The sequence below is a fragment of the Bos javanicus genome, chromosome 8 (genome assembly GCF_032452875.1).
Source record: "Bos javanicus breed banteng chromosome 8, ARS-OSU_banteng_1.0, whole genome shotgun sequence".
Lineage (NCBI taxonomy): Eukaryota > Metazoa > Chordata > Mammalia > Artiodactyla > Bovidae > Bos > Bos javanicus.
In genome coordinates, this window is record NC_083875.1 from 30,644,559 (window position 1) to 30,650,716 (window position 6,158).

The window sequence follows — 6,158 nt, forward strand, 5'->3', positions numbered from 1 at the left end:
TCACCCGAGGAGACAAGAAGCTCGGGGAACCAAGCCTCTTGGATAATAGGCAGTATTAGGTACACTCTGCTGAGACTGGTTACCCTGTCTCTGAGGGGTTCCTAAGTGCCCTGGTGACCTCAGCTTTCACAGGCCACCATTTTCTTTTGAGGCCAGTGATTTTCCAGCCTAGCTGCCTGTTCGAACCTCGTGTGGGAGTGGGCCTGACTAGCTTTAAAAGTACCTCAGGTGAATCCACTGTTATCAGAGCTGAGAATCACTGTTTCAGACCCAGGCTGAGCCTGTCAAGTGTTCTTCTGTGGAGGGAATTTCTTTTGGTAGAGTATTCTCCCCAGATGGATCCCAAATGATCAGAAAAGGTTGATGGTAATTATTCATGTTGCTTAATTTGTGTCATGCTTTAAAATCATTTATTTACTTTAAACTTTATACATTCCTTATTCCAACAAGCACCATCTAATTTGGTATAGTTATCTTGCTTAAGCAAATAGATCCCAGCCTTCCAATTAAAAAGAAAAAAATGCAAGGAAGGAAGGGAGAATCATTACTGCGGCTTATTTCTGGAGTAACATTGAGTCACTTAGGGGTCATTAAGCTTAAGGGTGAGTCGAGGGAACCTTCTAGGGTGACTCCTTCTTTTCTCTAAACTGGTTGATTAAACAGGAAGCCTCACATGTATTGATGGATACCTCATCTCCTAGGAGTCCTCCTCCATCATCCAAACTTTTTTTTTGAAAAGGCAAACTCTGCAATTAACACACATGTGATGGGAAACCAGCATACTAGCGGTTGACCAGGTTTCTACTCTCATTGCCAAGATGTAGCTGTTACATCCCTAGACTTCTAGGAAAATATATTTTATTCTAAAGAGCCACTATGAAACTTAGTGTTGGCGTAGTAAGTGTCAGGGAAAACTGAGGCTGATGGCACTGCTGTTTTATCTGGAAGGATTACTGGGAAGCTCTGGGTCTCCCCACTGTCAAATATTGATGTTTGGTTTTGTGGAAGAGTGATGTGACCACTCATGTTAGGTTCAGATGAGCATAATTAGGACTGAGGGTGAGAAGTTTGAAAGAGACACATAAGTACTAAGTATGATGGAGACACTTTTGTCCTCCATGTTGACTGAGCCGCGCACCAGAGTGTCTTGTTCAAACACCTGAAGGTCAGTGTGGTGAGTACTTTTTTTTTTTTTTTTTAATTTAACAGATCTAATGAAGGTCCAGTGGGGAATACATTTGGGAAGGCGCTTCAAACTTGGCTCTGGAGGCTCCTCTGGCAGGGGGAGGCCACCTCTCAGCTGCCCACACCTTCTGGAGTCCAAATCTCAGGCCAGAGATGGGCTGGCCTCCCAAGCTTGGGCTGTGGAATCACCACCTGGGTGCCGGCTGGGTTCCAGGCCAGCCAAGCTGAGACAGGACAGGTCCTTGTAGCCCAGGCTGGTGCATGGCTGAGTAGCTGGGTTATTAGTTACACCAAAGACTTTCAGCTGGCCAGACAGAAGGGCTCCATACGCTGAAACCAACGCAGGAGGAAGAAGGTAAGAGGATAAATTCAATCTGCTTCTCAAAGTTTTTTACACGCTTATGAGAATTTTAGAGGAAGGAGCTTTCATTGTAAGGTGTTTAAGCCACTGTTATCCATATCAATACGCTCAGGAAACAGACTCAAGGAAGGTAAATCTTTGTCCCAGAGCTTCACAGCAACATTTAAATCGAGGTCTACCTGACCCTAATTTACTATAACCCTATCCTAATTGTAGTGTTTCTGCTTTGCTCCTATTTTTTTTTTTTATATTTGTTCTTTATGTAACATTTGTATAGTATCTTCAAAAACTCATCAGCATAAATTCAAATCTATATTCAGTATATATTTGGGGCAGTGATCTACCCAGTATTTGGTCTGGATGGCAGGCAGATTTTTTAGATGTGCTAGTAGATATGCATTGGAGAAGGAAATGGCAACCCACTCCAGTATTCTTGCCTGGAGAATCCCAGGAATGGGGGAGCCTGGTGGGCTGCCATCTGTGGGGTTGCACAGAGTCGGACACGACTGAAGCAACTTAGCAGTAGCAGCAACAGGAGATATGGTATACCATGCAGGGGCCATCCATGAGATGTATTTTCCAAGTGAGTTCATTAAATGAGAGACTCAATAATAGGAAGACTAACATAGGTCTGATTTCAGTATGTCAGGTCTGCTTTATATTAGCTGTTGAGTCGAGGTTCCATTCTTACCCTCTGTGAGCAGAAATTGTCTCTGCACTAACCAGGTATGTTGGGGTGCTGGGGGTAGTGCATACCTGGGTTCTCAGTCCTGCCTAGCAGATCCAGGTCACCTCCAAATTCTGGCCCTCCTGCCTCTCAGCTGATGACCTAGAGCAAGGCATGTATGTATGTTTTCTCATGGCCTTTTTCTCATGGGTGGTTGTAATTAAATGAAATAATATGTTAGGGCTTCCCTGGTGGCTCAGTGGTAAAGAATCTGCCCGCCAATGTGGGAGATACAAGAGATGTGGGTTCGATCCGTGGGTCAGGGAGATCCCCTGGAAGAGGAAATGGCAACCCAGTCCAGTATTCTTGTCTGGGAAATCACATGGACAGAGGAGCCTGGTGGGCTGCAGTCCATGGGTTTCTAAAGAGTTGGTGACTAAACAACAAGATGCTAAATGAGTTGTTAAATGTCTTCTGTGGTGCTAATATAGTTTTCTTTCTTCTTGCCTTCCTTCTGAAATACTAACTTAGTTCCCATTCAGCACAGGCCCTGTACTAGCTGCTGAAGTTTCAGCAATAAATCAGACCTGTTTCTTTCTGAACTTAAAACTCAGTGAGAGACAGACTAAAATCAAGTACAAAAGCTAACTACACCTTGTGAAGAGTGCTGTAAGAGAAATAGAAGGTGCAGAGACAGATGGTCAGTGTGAGGCACCAACCTAAGAGCCGCCAGTTGCTATTAATTGGATTGTTGCTAAGATTATGGTTCAAGTGAGTTCTTGTTTTAAAAAAAAGACTATAATGTAATTTTCAAATATATGCAAAATTAAACTCAGCTGTAAACAGTTTCCATTAATGACTGCTCATGTTTGATGGTATTCTCTATTTCTATATCCTCTGGCAACTGGATTATTTTGTCAGAAATATTAGCTATCATATTATGATCAGTAAATATTTCAGTATTTATAGATCTATTTATAAGTGACAAATATAATAAGTAAATGGTTCAGATAATCTTACTATTATAGATAAATCTTTGAGGGCCTTGGAGCTGAAAATCGTGGCTAAGTCTACCTGGTAGACTTTCTCTTCACTGTGTGTAATGCTTACTTGGACCTCGGAAGATCCAAGCTCTTAGATGTTGAAGTAAATCAATACGTGGAAAGTTCTTAGAAAAATGTCAACACAATATATTTGTTCAGTAATTGTTAATTATTAGAGGGGTTAGAGTGTGACCAGAATTGAAAAATTTGTTCAGATTTTTGCTTAGGAACTTTCCTGTCTTAGACGTAATGAACTGATGATTCATGATGGCTAATGAAGGTTTCTCATAAACCAAGACCCTAAACTTCACAGGTTTGGTAGACATTTAGAGAGAGCTACTAAAGAAAGAATGAAACTACTGAAGAAAGTGAATGCAACTTTTGTTAGCATGTAGTATGGCCTTTTGACTTATGTTAGTATTCTGTCATTGAATTTTTGCAAAATATTTTATTTTGTAAATCCAGGAAAACATTCAAATAATAATAAGCTAAGATCTGCTTTATTTACTTAATGGAAATCATCACAACCATCTGTCCATGCTCTTTGCCTCGATTGACTGTCCACTATGTATCACACACGCTAAGTTGTGTCTGACTCTGTGACCCCATTGACTGCAGCCCACTAGGCTCTTCTGTCCATGGGATTCTCCCAGCAAGAATGGGAGTGGAGTGGCTGCCAAAGGAAGGCTGGAGTGGGTTGCCATGCCGTCCTGACCCAGGGATCGAACCCATGGCTTTGGCAGGAGGGTTCTTTACCACTAGCACCATATGGGAAGCCCCAATATATATCAGGTACTTGTAAAATTCTGGAGATTCATATATAAATGTTATAGTATCTGGCTCACAGACACACTTAAACAAAATGAATAAACAACACCATGGGGCCTAACAGAGACCTAGTTAATGTGCAGATGGCAATCGATTCTCTTAGGCCAATTCAATGTGAGCAATGAAGTGGTAAAGTAAAGGCATATGGCCCAACGAAAACATCTTGAAGGAGTTGATATTTGAGTTGGACTTAAAGGACAGGTTATATTATGCTGTGTGGGGGAACAGGGGAAGGGCATTTTAGGTAGTAGTAGGAGGTGATGCAGAGCAGTGAAGTGTAGCAGTGTCCTTGTATTTTGGGAAGACTGCATTTTCAGGTGACTTCTTCAGTGGATATGTGTGGACATGGCTGGAAGATGTCCTGTGAGTTTTAGACTCCAAGCATTGTATTAAATATATTTTATTGCTTTCTTAGGGCGGTTGTGGCTATACACTAAAATTTGGACTTTATGCCTTAGGATATTGGGAAAAGCACAGATTTTGGAGAATAATGGAAGCCGTAATTAGGAGAGCAGAGGTGTGATTTGGTACAGTGTATCACCAGCGCGTGACTGTCCCTGTGACAGTGGCTCCCCCTGCCCTACTCTGCCCCCTTGCCACCCCCCACCCCCATATCCCTTGTGAATTTCTCCAGGTTCATTGTTTTCCAGATTAGAATCTTAATATAAGAGGAGAAGGGGACGACAGAGGATGAGATGGCTGGATGGCATCACTGACTCGATGGACGTGAGTCTCAGTGAACTCCAGGAGTTGGTGATGGACAGGGAGGCCTGGCGTGCTGTGATTCATGGGGTCGCGAAGAGTCTGACACGACTGAGCGACTGATCTGATCTGATCTGATTCTTTGTAATTTCATGAAGATTGATGGTGGCAGGTGAGGGGAGAATCCATGAACTATTTTCAATTTTCCAAAAAGCTCAAGGAAATTAAACACTGCCTTACAGGGTTAAAACCAACCTTCTCATCAAAGCTGCAGGACCTTTGCTTCAGTTATGACTCTGCAGTAAAGACATTTGGCCACCAACTTTGGGAAGGTTTTCCTTTCAGAGAGCTTACATGGTTCAGGAATTTCAAACATAGGTTTTAGAAGCAGATAGTTTTGATTGTGAGCATTGGCTCTGTGACTTCTTCTGGTCTATGTGATGGGTGCCAACTTATTCATCTTTTGAAGCCTCACTCTCCTTGGTTAACTACTAGGATAGACTTTACATCTTAATCTCATTATGTAAGTAGAGAGTATGGCCTGCCTGTGGAAATGATGAATGCTGCCAGGTAAATTACCACCTTTTGTGTGTCCATCAACATCACTGGGCAAAATTGTTCCTATTTGGGGTCCTCATTGAGGATCATCTGCTGCCAGGGTTTGATGGTCACACTCTGGACTCCAGCTTGCCCCTGTATCTGCTGATGGCTTTGTCTGAATGCCTTCAAGACCCGCATTGATCCCCTCCTTTTTGCCCAGTGTCTGGCTGAGAGGATTTCCTGAGCCTGACTGCTTGCCTCTGTCTTGCAAAAGCTGGAGAGAAACACTCTCAGTGCCATTTCCCACCCAGCTCATCAGTCAACTTCAAGACTTCAAACGCCGCACTCTGTTTCAGTTTGCTGTTTTCTATACCTGACACATACACAAATGTGTTCAGTGCACATTTCCTATGCTTGGGCATGGCTTTGGGGAGCCCTAATGGAGGCTCAGTGGTTTCATGCTTTTTAGTCTCTATTGCCTGAAAGAATCGATACAAAGGCCAAACAAAGAGGTGGTAGGTATGGATGTCATTTAATGTTACAGTCATATGGCAAGTCTGAAAATGATTTCAGAGTTAGCAGTGTGCCCTAAATGGCCTGTTCATATAAAATAAGCTCCTCGAAAATGGCTTGAAATTTAACTTTCTTTTATTGAGTTGACTCTTAGAAACATAGAATCGTTGACAACTCATATCCAACACTCTTCATTGTTCCGCACTGGGCAAACATAAAGCAATTCTCTTTGGATAACTGCCCATGTACTTTACTGTTCATATACGCTTTCCAAAAGTTTCAGATCTGGAAAAACATAAAAAAGTCAGGAAATCTCACT